The 16,330-nt window shown below is 36.9% G+C and overlaps 1 protein-coding gene across 8 annotated transcripts in view; it reads left to right on the top strand.

The window, feature by feature from the left end:
- Nucleotides 1-16,330, top strand: part of Dmd (dystrophin) — a 2,257,783-nt gene that overhangs the window by 914,223 nt on the left and 1,327,230 nt on the right. The window lies entirely within an intron of this gene.

Raw genomic sequence — 16,330 nt, 5'->3', positions numbered from 1 at the left:
CAATGGATGAGTGTTCCCCTCACTCCACATCCTCTCCAGCATAAGCTATCATTGGTGTTTTTGATTTTAGCTATTCTGACAGGTGTAAGATGGTATCTCAAAGTTGTTTTGATTTGCATTTCCCTGATCGCTAAGGAGGTTGAGCATGACCTTAAGTGTCTTTTGGCCATTCGAACTTCTTCTGTTGAGAATTCGCTGTTCAGTTCATTACCCCATTTTTTAATTGGGTTAGTTAGAGTTTTAGTGTCTAGTTTCTTGAGTTCTTTGTATATTTTGGAGATCAGACCTTTGTCTGATGAGGGGTTGGTGAAGATCTTCTCCCAATCATTAGGGTTTTTTTTGTCTTAATGACAGTATCCTTTGCATTACAGAAACTTCTCAGTTTCAAGAGGTCCCATTTATTCATTGTTGCTCTTATTGTCTGTGCTACTGGGGTAATACCTAGGAAGTGGTCTTCTGTGCCCATGTCTTGTAGACTACTTCCCACTTTCTCTTCTATCAGATTCACTGTGGCCAGATTAATATTGAGATCTTTAATCCATTTGGACTTGAGTTTTATGCATGGTGATAGATATGGATCTTTTTTCACTTTTCTACAGTTTGACATCCTGTTATGCAAGCACCATTTGTTAAAGATGCTTCCTTTCTTCCATTGTATACTTTAGCTCCTTTGTCGAAAATCAGGTGTTCATAGGTTTGTGGATTAATATCTGGGTCTTTGATTTGATTCCATTGGTCAACATCTCTGTTTTTGTGCCAATACCAAGCAGTTTTCATTACTGTAGCTCTGTAATAGAGTTTGAAGTCAGGGATGGTAATGCCTCCGGAAGCACTTTTATTGTATAGGATTGTTTTTGCTTTCCTGTGTTTTTTGTTTTGCCATGTAAACTTTATTATTCTTCTCTCAAGGTCTGTGAAGAATTTCGCTGGAATTTTGATGGGGATTGCATTGAATCTATAGATTGCTTTTGGTAGAATAGTCATTTTTACTATGTTGATCCCCACAATCCAAGAGCATGGGAGATTCTTCCATTTTCTGATATCCTCTTCAATTTCCTTATTCAAAACCTTAAAGATATTGTCAAATAGATCTTTCACTTCCTTGATTAGAGTTATCCCAAGATACTTTATGCTATTTGTGGTTATCGTGAAAGGTGATGTTTCTCTGATTTCCCTCTCTGTATCTTTGTTCTTTGTGTATAGGTGGGCAACTGTTTTTTTTTTTTTGAGCTGATCTTGTATCCTGCCACTTTACTAAAGGTGTTTATCAGCTGTAGGAGTTCTGTGGTAGAGTTTTTGGGGTCGCTTATGTACACTATCATATCATCTGAAAGTAAGGAAAGTTTGAGTTCTTCCTTTCCAATTTGAATCCCCTTGATCTCCTTATGCTGTCTTATTGCTATTGCTAGAACTTCAAGCACTATATTGAAGAGGTATGAAGAGAGTGGACAGCCTTGTCTTGTTCTGGATTTTAGTGGGATGGCATTGAGTTTTTCTCCATTTAATTTAATGTTCTCTGTCGGCTTGCTGTATATTGCCTTTATTATATTTAGGAATGATCCTTGTATCCCTAATCTCTCGATGACCTTTATTATAAAGGGGTGTTGAATTTTGTCAAATGCTTTTCCAGCATCTAATTAAATGATCATATGGTTTTTTTCCTTCAGTTTATTTATATGATGGGTTACGCTGATAAATTTTTGTATGTTGAATCAGGTCTGCCTCTCTGGGATGAAGCCTACTTGACTATAATGTATAATTTTTTGGATGCTTTCTTGGATCCAGATTGCCAGTATTTTATTGAGAATTTTTGCATCAATGTTCATGAGTGAGATTGGTCTGTAATTCTCTTTCTTCGTTAAGTCTTTGCGTGGTTTTGGTATCAGGGTGACTGTAGCTTCATAAAAGGAGTTAGGCAATGACTCTTCTGTTTATATTTTGTGAATGACATTAAAGAGTATAGGTATTAACTCTTCTTGGACGTTCTGGTAGAATTCTGCATTGAAATCATCTGGTCTAGGGCTTTGTTTGGTAAAGAGGTTTCTGATGACAGCTTCTATTTCCTCACAATTTACTGGTCTATTTAAACTGCTCACCTGGTCTTGACTTAATTTTGGTATATGGTATTTATCCAAAAAAGTGTCCATTTCTTCAACATTTTCCCGTTTTGTGGCATACAGGCTTTTGTAGTAAGATCTAATGATTCTCTGAATTTCCTCTGTCTGTGGTTATGTACCCCTTTTCATTTCTGATCTTGTTAATTTGTGTGTTCTCTCCCTGCCATTTGATTAGTTTGGATAGGGGTTTGTCAGTCTTGTTGATTTTCTCCAGGAACCAGCTTTTAGTTTCATTGATTCTTTGGATTATTTTCTTTGTTTCTATTCTGTTGATTTCAGCCCTCAGTTTGATTATTTCCAGTCTTCTGCTTCTCCTGAGTGAATCTGCTTCTTTTTTTTCTAGAGCTTTCAGGTGTGCTGTTAAGTCTCAAATGTGTGCTTTCTCCATTTTCTTTATGTGGGCACTTAGTGCTATGGACTTTCCTCTTAGCACTGCTTTTATAGTATCCCATAGGTTTGGGTATGTTGTGTCTTTATTTTCATTGAATTCCAGGAAGACTTTAGTTTTTTTCTTTATTTCTTCCTTGACCCAGGGATGACTCAGTGGTTGACTGTTCAGTTTCCATCAGTTTGTAGGCTTTCTGGGGTTCGAATTATTGTTGAATTCTAACTTTATTCCATGGTGACCCGATAGTACACAGGTGGTTACTACAATTTCTTTGTATCCATGGATGTTTGCTTTGTTACCAATTATGTGATCAATTTTTGAGAAGGTTCTATGAGATGCTGAGAAGAAGGTATATTGTTTTCTGTTTGGGTGGAATGTTCTCTAGATGTCTGTTAGGTCCATTTGGTTCATTAACTCTGTTAGTTCTCTTATTTCTCTGTTAAATTTCTGTTGTTTGACCAGTACATTGGTGAGAGAGGAGTGTTGAAATCACCCACTATTAGAGTGTGAGTTTTGATGTATTCTTTGAGTTCTAGTAATGTTTCTTTTACATATGTGGGTGCTTTTATAATAGGGTCATAGATGTTCAGGATTGAGACTTCATCCTGATGAATTGTTCCTGTTATGAGTATAAAGTGTCCATCTCTATCTCTTCTGATTGATTTTAGTTTGAAATCAATTTTGTTAGATATTAGTATAGCCATGCCCACTTGTTTCTTTGGTCCATTTGATTGGAAAACCTTTCCTAACCCTTTACTCTGAGGTAGTGTCTTTGAATTTGAGGTGTGTTTCTTGTAAGAAGCAGAATGTTGGATCCTGGTTTCGTATCCCTTCTCTTAACCTGTGCCTTTTTATAAGTGAATTGAGTCCGTTGATATTAAGTGATATTAATGACCAGTGGTTGTTAACTCTGGTTATTTTTTTCTGCTGGTAGTGTTTGTGTGTTTCCCTTCTTTGAGTTGTGCTGGTGGAGGGTTATCAGATACTTGCGTTATTATGGGTGTTTTTGGCTTCCTTTGTTTGTTATTTTCCTTCTAGTATTTTCTGTAAGCCTGGGTTTGTGACTACATATTGTTTAAATCTGTTTTTGTCCTGGAATATCTTGTTTTCTCCATCAATGGTGAATGAAAACTTTACTGGGTATAGTAGTCTGGGCTTGCATACATGGTCTCTTAGTGTCTGCAGCACATCTATCCAAGACCTTCTGGCTTTCATGGTTTCCATTGAGAAGTCAGGTGTAAATCTGATAGGTTTCCCTTTATATGTTACTTGACCTTTTTCCCTTGCAGCTCTTAATATTTGTTCCTTATTCTGTATGTTTTGTGTTTTGATTATTATATGGCTAGGGGATGATTTTTTTTTCTTTTTTCCCCAGTCTATTTGGTATTCTGTATGCTTTTTGTACCTTCACAGAAATATCCTTCTTTAGGTTGGGAAAAGTTTTATTCTATAATTTTGTTGAATATATTTTCTGGGCCTTTGAGCTGTAAATCTTCACATTTTTCTACCCCTATTATTCTTAGGTTTGGTCTTTTCATGGTGTCCCAGATTCCCTGTATGTTTTGTGTTAAGAATTTGTTGGATTTGTTTTGTTCTTTAATCAGTAAGTTTATTTCCTCTATAGTATCTTCAGTGTCTGAGATTCTTCCTTCTATCTCTTGTATTCTGTTGGTAACACTTGTCTCCGTAGTTCTTGCTCATTTATCCAAATTTTCCATATCCAGCCTTCCCTCAGTTTGTGTTTTCTTCATTACCTGCCTTTCATTTTTCAAATCTTGAACTGTTTCCCTTACCTGTTTGATTGCTTTTTTTCTTGGTTATCTTTGAGAGATTTATTCATTTCATCTACCTTTTTCTTCGTCATTTCCATTTCTTTACGACAATTTTTCACGTCCTGTTTAAGTTCCTCTATTATTTTCATAAAGTTCCGTTTAAAGTCGATTTCTTCTATTTCTTCTGAAGTAGTGTGTTCAGTTATTCTTGTTGCGTGATCCCTGGATTCTGGTGATGTCATGTTGCCTTTCAGGTTGTTGGAGGAATTCTTGCATTGGCTACTGCCCATCTCGTCTTTCAAATGCAGCCAGGAGAGTCTTGGTGTCTTGATCCAATCTTTGCTGTGACTGACTCTGTGGGTGGATCTCCTCAGTGCAGGTGCAGGAACTGTTCCCGTCTGGATAGAACTCCTCACCACTGAAGCAGGGACGCCTGGTTGTCCAAGGACCCTGCAGACCAAAGGGCGGCTGTGGGGGGAGGGCCACACAGAAGACCCTGCAGCAGAAGCTAAGGGTGCCCTGCACTCCCTTGAGGGGACCTTCTGGCCTGCCAAGCCGGCAGACACTCACCCCCTCTAGGTGGGTCGCCTTATTGTAGGAGCAGGAACTGTTCCTGGGCCAAGGACTTTGCAGACAATAGGGCAGGCTTGCAGGAGGCAAGGTCATGTGTGACAAAGAAGCCCCTGCAGCAGGAGCTGGGGGGGGGGCTATGCTCGCTTCCAGGACAGTACACCCCGGGATGGCTCACACTCACCCATCTGGATGGAACCTCTCAGCACAGAAACAGGAACACCTGGTAGTCCAAGGACCCTGCAGACAAAAGGGCAGCCATGGAGCTTTCTCCCTTTTTAAAAAATGACTATAATTATTGTTATTATTGTGTGTGTTTGTGTGTGTACCATAGTAAAGTCATAAAGGCCAGAGGACAGCTTTTTGGAGCCAAATCTCTCATTTGTGGTTCCAGCTATTAAACTAGGGTTGCTAGCATTACACTGCAAGTACCTTTACCAGTTAAGTCATCAACTTGATCCTTATGATTTTACCACATAAACAAAGAAGAATAAAAATTTGGAATATTAAATAGTCTCCCCAAGAATACAGTGTTAAAGTAATGAAGAATTGAACCCAATCTACATATGTGAAAATGATTAGTTCCAGATGGTAAATTCTAGATCTACCAGTTGGTAAATGAATATTTACTTGGTAAATATATCTACTTGGTAGAATACTTGACGTAGCATTCAGTACATGGAAAATTTCAACAGTACACAATCAAGGCAAATACAGAGGATCCCTTCCACAATGATATAGTTATCAGGGAGCACAGTATCTGCATACTAATAGGCTATTGAAAACCAAATTTGGAACTTTACACTACAAGGACACAAGTATTTCTTCAGTTCTTTAAAATGATCTATGAGTTTTTTTATTTTCATTAAACTTAAATGTCTATAAAGTTATCTCTCATTATTGGCTTTAAGGGTTGTCACTGACTTAATTTATGTCACATTTCTGAGAAAATTAATTGACTGAGATTGAGTTTGTTTGATTATAGCATGCTGAGGGAAATTTAGCTTTCTGACTCTTCAGTATGTTGAACAGTTTTGAAATTTGAATCTTCCATAAATAGTGAATATGTGAGGAGAGTTAGGCAATGCGTAACTGGTTTAATGCTGAGGGTGGAGAGTATCTTTAGCTGGTCCTTGCTCAGCCTTGGGTAGAACCAAACATGGCAGAAAAGAACCATAGCAAGGCACTGGGAAGATGACATAGCTCCTAATTTTGAAGCATGTATGCATTCACATCAAGATTCTGTTATTTTACTATACATCTTGCACGAGTATTTGACTTTTTAAAAATAGTGAAAAGCCTGAGATCTTCACACACAAGAAAACCATAACAAATCAGAAAATAATAGCTGCCAAATTGATAAAGAATTTATTCTTTAAATATTCTTTAAGTATTACTTAAAAGCCAGGATCTGAGTAGATTCATAGAAGGTGATTGTATTAACTATGCAGTAAAAAATGTAATGAGTCTAAGCACTGAGCACAGGTTGCTGGTATTCTATGAGAGTACATGGGAAGTCTTTCAAATACTGCTTCCACTTTCCTTTCACTGCTGGTATTAAGTAGTGGGACTGTCTATTGGCACTGTATTAGGCAGAAAGCAATACCTAACACCGAGGGTTAGCTCTCAGAACTGTAAGCAATAATTTTGAGTGTTACATAGAAGAATTTAGACCAAACATTATGTTGGTACAGAGAATATTTTAGTAAACAATACAGAGAAAAATCATTTTAATGATCAAAGCAATTTGTATATGCCAAATCTAAGTAACAACAACAAAATGAATAGTGATTCTAGATAGTATTGAAGAAAACACAATTTACTTTTATAGTGGCTTGATTAGTTTTGAGATAATTATAGCACACAAAGTATAGTGTGAAATGAACTTACAGTAAAAACAAAAAATATTTTAAAAGACAATCCGAGATTCAGTTGGTAAAATAAGCCCGAATGGAAGGCATGTGGAAAATACGTAAACAGGATTGTGTTGAGAACTTAGGTCTTGAGGCATGGAAGAGTTTTAGGTTAGACTGTACTGCAGCTATTTCCCTGAGAATCAAGATATCACAATGACAAGGAGGAGAAAGTAGAGTTGTTGCTAGCATAAACTCATTTATATTAACCCATATTCATCTTTTTATTTATATGAAGGTTTGTTTCATTCCAGAAAGTGTAATCTAGGAGCTTATGAATAGATATTTTTCCTAGATAAAGCCTTCACTCAAACCTGCACAGAAATAATACCTGAAGTCTTTTTTAAAATGTGTAAACAAGGAGTTAGTAAAGTGGCTAAGCAGCTAAATTCACTTGTTGTCAAGCCTGGACGCTTGAGTTCAGTCCCAGGAGCCTACATGGTAGAAAGAGCAAACAATTCTATGTTGTATAAGCTGTCATCTGACTTTCTTATTCATGCCATGACACATGACACACTTTTGTTAACATAGTACAGAAGCAGATGTAAGCAGTCAAATATAATGAAAATATTTTTATGTAATGAAAAAAATGTACAAATAATTTTTAATGTGTAATCATGTTTAATATCAAAATTGTTTGAAAGAGAATTTCTATCACCTGGTACAACCCCTTTTAAGTTTATAAAATCAGACAAACAATAAAGAACAAAAAAAGGCCACTTTAGATTTTCAAATTTGATTGCTTGAATTGATCTAAATTACTAGAACTCCATGCCAACCGGTGTCTAGGCCTCACTTAAAATCTTCACAGAGCCACAAGCAACAGTTACCATGGTGTTGACTCTACAGAGCCTTCATTGTGTATAGATAACCAAATTACTTGGCAAAGGCCCTAGTTTTGAAGCTGATTTAACCCCAATTCATTGAAAAGGTGAGCTTTTAAAAAACATCCTCAAAAAGCCCTTAAGTGAGCTAAATCCCTGTTTGGTGTCCACAATGTTCGATTAGTCAAAAACATCCTTCAATAAACCAAATACCTTTATATTGTGGACAGGTACATTCTGGCCTGTTATTTAGGAAGGTAGTATCATATATTAGATACAGTAAGAATATAGTATCTATTTAAAAATAGTATAGGTGAATTCTTTGATACTATATAGTTTGAATTTACCCATTCCCCTCCTACTCTTACCACAAGCTCAACCATCTGATCTCTTCCCTCCAATCACTGGAATTATATCCTTTGTTCTTTTTTTCTCCCCATCAAAGACAGTGCATATTGTTCAGCTATTGCTCTGAGAATTGGTATCTGCTTTGCTGTGTGGACAATCTACATAGAGCACATCATTAGCAATTTTTAAGAAAAAGACTATCTCCCAGAAATCATCAAATACTATTACTACTAATAATAAACAGCCGGTGGTGGAATTTCATATCAACATTCCTACCCTCTATAATAGTATTTTTGCCTCTCTGAAACTTGCCCAGGTCTTGTGCATACCCAATTGTTGAGAGTTCATATGTGCTTCACTCTATTGTGTCAGGACATTGCAATTTCTTTGAAGTGATCCACCAACTCTTGATCATACAGTTTTTCTGCCTCCACATTGACAAAGATCCCTGAGCCTCAGAGTGATATATGCATGTATACTTTGTTGTCTGCACATTGACCAGCTAGGGGGACCCTTTTCTAATTGCTATTTATTGAAAGAGCAGTATTCTCTGATGAAGATATGAGAGATGCTCTGATCTTATAGCAGGAAGTTATTAGGTATTATTTTAATACTTTGTTCATTTGCATAGTAATAGTATTTGGTTCTTCCCTATGAACAGTTTGTGGCTGAAAAAGGAGAGATATCCAAACCATAAAATTTCAGTCCCATATTTCACATGCCTAAAACTGTTTTGATTTTTTTAATATAAAATCTATTTAATTCTACATTTGAAAGAGTTTTCTTTCTTTTTTTTCTTTTCTTTTTGGCGATGGTTGGAACTGTCATCAGAGCATGATTGCAGTATGATCAAACAAGATGTCCAAATACCTATTCTTGTAAAAGACTTTACGTTTCTTTTTGAATCTTTGCACTTTACCTTTATTACAGAAAGTTTCTGTCTTTAAGGTCTACTTTGAACTTCATGCAGTAATAATATTGGGAGATTACATTGTCCAAAGCATAGGGGAAAGTACTAAAGCCTGATTTTCCTGGAAAAAATAATGTTTAAAAACTTTGGTCAACATCTTATGAAAAATTAGAATGCCTTTAATAATTTTTTTATTTATTTATTAGAATTTCCACCTCCTCCCCACCTCCCATTTCCCTCCCCACCTCCTATTTCCCTTCCCCTCCCCACCTCCCCTTCCATCTCTAGTTCTAAGAGCAGTCAGGGTTCCCTGCCCCGTGGGAATTCCAAGGTCCTCCCTGCTCCATCCAGGTCTAGGAAGGTGAGCAACCAAACAAATCAGGTTCCCACAAAGTCAGTCCATGCAGTAGAATCAAAACCCAGTGCCATTGTCCTCAGGTTCTCAGTCATCCTTCATTGCCAGCCACGTTCAGAGTATCGATTTTGATCACATGCTCCATTGCTCCCAGTGCAGCTGGCCTTGGTGATCTCCCATTAGATCTGTCCCACCATCTCAGTGGGTGGACACACCGCTCGTGGTCCTGACTTCCTTGCTCATGTTCTCCCTCCTTCTGCTCCTCATTTGGACCTTGGGAGCTCAGTCCAGTGCTCCAATGTGGGTCTCTGTCTCTATCTCCATCTATCGCCAGATGAAGATATGCAAGATATTCATCAGTGGGGCTATGGGACAAGGCCAGTTCAGGCACCCTCTCCTCTGCTGCCCAAGGAACAATCTGGGGATCTCTCGTTGGACCTGAAAATCCCTATAGAGTCAAGTCTCTTGCCAACCCTAAAATGGCTCCCTTAATTCAGATATTTACTTCCCTGCTCCCATATCCACCCTTCCTCCATTCCACCCATCCCATTCCCCCACGCTCCCCCCAATCTTCCCCTTCTCCCTTCTCTCTACCTATTTCCCCTGACATCTACCTCCCCACCCCTATGCACCCAACTTTTGTCTGGCAATCTTGTCTATTTCCAATATCCAGGAGGATAACTATATGATTTTCTTTGGGTTCACCTTCTTATTTAGCTACGCTAGGATCACAAATTATAGGCTCAATGTCCTTTAATTATGGCTAGAATCCACTTATGAATGAGTACATACAATATTCCTCTTTTGGGGTCTGAGTTACCTCACTCAGTAAAGCGTTTTCTATTTCCATCCATTTGCATGCAATATTTAAGATGTCATTGTTTTATTACCGCTTAGTAAAACTCTAATGTGTATATGTTCCACACCTTCCTTAACCATTCTTCTATTGAGGGGCACCTAGGCTGTTTCCAGGTTCTGGCTATTACAAATAGTGCTGCTATGAACATAGTTGAACAAATGCTGTTGTAGTATGATTGGGGATCTCTTGGGTATATTCCCAAGAGTGGAATTGCTGGGTCCTGAGGTAGGTTGATCCCAAATTTCCTGAGAAACTGCCACACTGATCTCCACAGTGACTGCACAAGTTTGCATTCCCACCAACAATGGATGAGTGTTCCCCTCACTCCACATCTTCTCCAGCATAGGCTATCATTGGTGTTTTTGATTTTAGCTATTCTGACAGGTGTAAGATGGTATCTCAAAGTTGTTTGGATTTGCATTTCCCTGATCGCTAAGGAGGTTGAGCATGACCTTAAGTGTCTTTTGGCCATTTGAATTTCTTCTGTTGAGAATCCTCTGTTCAGTTCAGTACCCCATTTTTTAATTAGGTTAATTAGAGTTTTAGTGTCTAGTTTCTTGAGTTCTTTGTATATTTTGGAGATCAGACCTTTGTCTGATGAGGGGTTGGTGAAGATCTTCTCCCAATCAGTAGGTCCCTTTTTGTCTTATGATGATATGACAGTGTACGTAAGTGACCCCAAAAACTCTAACAGAGAAGTCTTACAGCTGATCAACACCTTTAGTACTGTGTCAGGATACAAGATCAACTCCAAAAAAATCAGTTGCCCTCCTATACACAAAGGATAAAGAAGCAGAGAGGGAAATCAGAGAAACATCATCTTTCACCATAGCCACAAATAGCGTAAAGTATCTTGGTGATAACTCTAACCAAGTAAGTGAAAGATCTATTTGACAAGAACTTTCAGATTTTGAAGAAAGAAATTGAAGAGGATATCAGAAAATGGAAGAATCTCCTATGCTGTTGGATTGGGGTGATCAACATAGTAAAAATGGCAGTTCTTCCAAAAGCAATCTGTATGTTCAATGCAATCCCCATCAAAATCCCAACAAAATTCTTCACAGACCTTGAGAGAACAATAATCAAGTTTATATGGCATAACAAAAAAACCCAGGATAGCCAAAACAATCCTATACAATAAAAGTACTTCTGGAGGCATTACAATCCCTGACTTCAAACTCTATTACAGAGCTGCACTAATGAAAACTGCTTGATATGGGCACAAAAACAGAGATGTTGGCCAATGGAATCGAATCAAAGACCCAGATATTAATCCACAAACCTATGAACACTTGATTTTCGACAAAGGAGCTAAAATTATACAATGGAAGAAGGAAAGCATCTTTAACAAATGGTGCTGGCATAACTGGATGTCAACATGTAGAAGAATGAAAATAGACCTATATCTATTACCATGCATAAAGCTCAAGTACAAATGGATTAAAGACCTCAATATTAATCTGACCACATTGAACCTGATAGAAGAGAAAGTGGGAAGTAGTCTACAAGACATAGGCACAGGAGACCATTTCCTAGGTAGGACCTCAGTAGCACAGACAATAAGAGCAACAATGAATAAATGGGACCTCTTGAAACTGAGAAGCTTTTGTAAAGCAAAAGACACTGCCTTTAATTATTTTTATGAATGAATATATTATAATATGACTTTAAATAATTTTGATAATTTCGTTATAAAAATAATCCATTGGGTATGATTGAAGAGTACAATAAATCAAAACTGAGACTATCATATTTGTAAAATAATACAATGATTTCCAAAATGGAAATGTAAGTAGATTTTAGGAAAAAGCTGAAATAAGAAAAACTTTTTAGAAGAAAGCGAGATAGGGGCTGTATGTGGTAAGATGAAATCTTTCTGCAAAGGAAAGAGTGATTTTTGTCCATTATTTGTACTTTTTCGGTAAAGAAGTAAACTATGAGCTCCTAAGAAAACTAGCGAACTAAAGTAGCTCAGAACTTTGAGCTCTTTGGGAAAAAAATCCATTAAATACATCAGGTTGTGAGTCTAATTAAAGTTGAAAAATATATATGGCAGAACTGTGGGTGAACATTGTCATTGTATGGACCCTCTTTGCTGATATGAAGATGTGGAAGTACAAGGAAAAGAACAGGGCCACTAAAAGATGTTATTTGAACAGGGCTAAGGTTACTATTGCTGTGGACAATTGGGATTCAATCCAACAGGGAGCTCTTGAGAGATCATATATAAAACATTCCATGATTATTCAGCTGGGTGACATTGATTCCAGGAAGCTAAAGTACTAATGCTAGGTGTCTCCTCTTTAACACTAGTGAAGCATTATCCTCCTAGTAGCTCTGGTCGTTCTTGTTCACTTGCAAGTGAAAACCTGCAGGCAGAGACAGCAAATTTTATTTGGGGGAAACAAACAGACAAACAGAAACAAACAAATAGCCCCCACAAAAAAATAAAAACAAAAACTGAAACATGCTTTTCTATGACATTCTGATATTGAGGCTGAAGAAATGATAGAAATACAAGAAAATTCACTGGGCTGTATGGATAATGAACTGATAATAGTCCCAAAATATTGACTTAGTGGATAAATTAGTAAAATAAAAATAAATTTTGTTTATAAATAAATATTCATTAAACTGAAAGGCACAAAGTGATTTTTTCTGCATACAACCAGATGTTAGATTTTAATGAAAAATGGTAATTAAAAGAGGAAACTTAATAAAAACATATGGATTTTTAAAAGCTTAATAATATTCCATGTGTACATGCCTTGATCAAGATCCATGTATCTTGATCCATTCATCTACCGAAGGACACTTGGTTTGACTCAATACCATATATTTGTTTAGATTCAATACTCCCAGGAACTTCAATTATCCCGGATAATTATGTTTTGAAATGACTATTAGATAATAATATTTTATTTTATTTTATTTTTTGCAGCAGAGTGACCATAAAAAATTAGTAGGCAAAATCAACATTGACTGTTTCTCATAGCTTGTATGCTGGCTTCTTTTATGTCAATTTGAAATGAGCTATATTCATTTGAGATGAGGGAACTCCATATGAGATTATGGCTCCATTAGATTCGCCTCCAGACAAACCTGTAGGGCATTTTCTTAATTAGTGGTTGATGTGAAAAATCCAGTGTATTATGGGTAGTGTTTCCTCTGGGTTGGTTGTCCTAGGTTCCATGAAAAAAGGTTGAGCAAGCTATATGGAACAAGCCAGGAAACAGCACCCCTCCATTGTCTTTGCATCAGACTCTGCCTCTGAGTTCTTGCCCTGTTTTAATTCCTGTCCTGATATCCTTTGCTGAACGGTAATGTGGAAGCAAAACCCAAATAAATGCACTCTCTCCAACTTGTTTTGGTTATGTTGTAAAATCACAGCAATAGTAACCCTGACTAAGACAGAAAATAGTACATGGATAATTTTCCTGGGTTATTTACAGTGTCAGCTGGAGTATGTATTTTAGTAACCTCAAGTATGTTGAGTTGTTTCAGAAAGTAAAAGAAGAGTATTCAAAAAAACTTGCATTGTGCTTCTTTATTGATAAATTATTTAAAACATGGTTACCCAGTCAAACTTCTTATGTTATGAATGACTTATCAGAATGTGTTCTATAAGATGAAAGATTACCATGTTCAAGTCGGCTTCATCCCAGAGATGTAGGGATGGTTCAACATATGAAAATCTGTCAACGTAATCCACCATATAAACAAACTGAAAAATAAAAACCACAAGAATATCTCATTAGATGCCAAAAAAGTTGTTGACAAAATACAACATCCCTTCATGATAAAGGTCTTGTAGAGAGCACGGACACAAGGAATATGCCGAATCATAATAAAGGCAATATACAGCAAGCCAACAGCCAACATCAAACTAAATGGAGAGAAACTCCCAGCGATTCCACTGAAATCAGGAATAAGACAAGGTTGTCCACTCTCTCATTATCTATTGAATATAGTCCTTGAGGTCCTAGCTAGAGCAATAGGACAATAAAAGAAGATGGAGAGGATAAAAATCAGAAGACACCAAACTCTCACTATTTGAAGATGTTATGACAGTTTGCATAAGCAACCCCAAAAATTTTACCAAGGAACTTTTACAACTCATAAACACTTTCAGTAATGTAGCAGGATACAATAACTCAAAAAAAATCAGTAACCCTCCTGTACACAGACGATAAATGTACTGAGGAAGAAATCAGAGAAATACCACCCTTCACAATAGCCACAAATAGCATAATATATCTTGGAGTAACTCTAACCAAACAAGTGGAAGACTTGTATGACAAGAACTTTAAATCTTCGCAAAAAGAAATTAAGGAAGATACCAGAAAGTGGAAAGGTTTCCCATGCTCTTGGGTAGGTAGAATTAACATAATAAAAATGGCAATGTTACCAAAAGCAATCTACAGATTCAATGCAATTCCCATCAAAATCCCAGCAAAATTCTTCACAGACCTCAAAAGAACAGTACTCAACTTCATATGGAAAAGCAAAAAAAAAAAAAAAAAAGAACAGCATAACCAAAAGAATCCAAGAATCCTGTACAATAAAAGAATTTCTGGAAGCATCACAATCCCTGACTTCAAACTCTCCTACAGAGCTACAGTACTGAAAAAGCCTGGTATTGGCATGAAAACAGACAAAAGGACCAAAGGAACCGAATCGAAGACCCGGATTTTAATCCACACACCTTTAAACATCTGATTTTTGACAAAGAAGCAAAAAATATCAAATGGAAAAAAAAGAAAGCATATTTAACAAATGGTGCTGGCATAACTGGATGTCAACATGTAGAAGAATGAAAATAAATCAATATCTATCACCATGCACAAAACTTAAGTCAAAATGGATCAAATACCTAAACATAAATCCAGCCACACTGAACCTTATAGAAGAGAAAGTGGGAAGTACACTTGAACACATTGGTACAAGAGACCACTTCCTAAATACAACCCCAGCAGCACAGACACTGAGAGAAACAATTCATAAATAGGACCTCCTGAAACTGAAAAGCTTCTGTAAAGCAAAGGACATGGTCAACAATACAAAACAACAGCTTACATAATGGGACAAGATCTTCACCAACCCCATATCAGACAAAGGTCTGATCTTCAAAATATACAAAGAACTCAAGAAATTGGTTATCAAAAGAACAAATAATCCAATAAAATTGGAGTACAAACCGAAACAGAGAAATCTCAACAGAGGAATCTAAAATGACTGAAAGATACTTAAAAAAATGCTCAATATCCTTAGTCACCAGAGAAATGCAAATCAAAACAACACTGAGATTCCATCTTATACCTGTAGAATGGCCAAAATCAAAAACACTGATGACAACTTACGCTGGAGAGGTTGTGGGGTAAAGGGAACACTCCTGCATTGCTGATGGGAGTATAGTCACTTTGGGTGTCAGTGTGGTGATTTCTCAGAAAATTGGGAAACAACCTTCCTCAAGACCCAGTAATACCACTTTTGGGTAAATATCCAAAGGATACTCAATTGTACCACAAGGACATGTGCTCAACTATGTTCATAGCAGCATTGTTTGTTATAGTCAGAACCTGGAAACAACATAAATGCCCCTCGACCGAAGAATGGATAGGGAAAATGTGGTTCATTGACACAGTGGAGTACTACATAGCAGAAAAAATAATGACACCGTGAATTTTGCAGGCAAATAGATGGATTTAGAAAACATCATTTTGAGTGAGGTAACCCAGATGCAGAAAGATAATTATCACATGTACTCATTCATAACTGGTTTTTAAAAATAAATCAAAGAAATCCAGCCTAAAAATCACAATTCCAGAGAACCTAGACAACAATGAGGACCCTAGGAGAGACATACATAGATCTAATCTACATGGGAAGTAGAAAAAGACAAGATCTCCTGAATAAATAGGGAGCACGGGTCCTTGGGAGAAGGCTGAAAGAGAGGGGAGAGGCAGGAAGGGGAGCAGAGAAAAATGTAGAGCTCAATAAAAATCAATATTTTTTTAAAAAAATGAAAGATTGCAAACATTTGAAGACTTTTCTTGGCTTAATCTTATTGAGGTCCCATTTTCTGTAACAAGTTGCATGTAAAAGTCCAGAGATAATTTTTGGATACCACATGAGAACATAAATATCAGAAGTATGGTTCAATTGAGGCAGCCAACAGGGTACTTTTGAGGTTCATTGTAAATATTTCTTTAAAAGTAAGAGTGATTTGGATAGGCAGTAATTTTTCAGGTATCAGCACTTTCAAGCGAAGTCT

The sequence above is a fragment of the Myodes glareolus genome, chromosome X (assembly GCF_982192425.1).
Source record: "Myodes glareolus chromosome X, mMyoGla1.1, whole genome shotgun sequence".
NCBI lineage: Eukaryota > Metazoa > Chordata > Mammalia > Rodentia > Cricetidae > Myodes > Myodes glareolus.
This window is presented reverse-complemented; position numbering and strand designations above follow the sequence as displayed.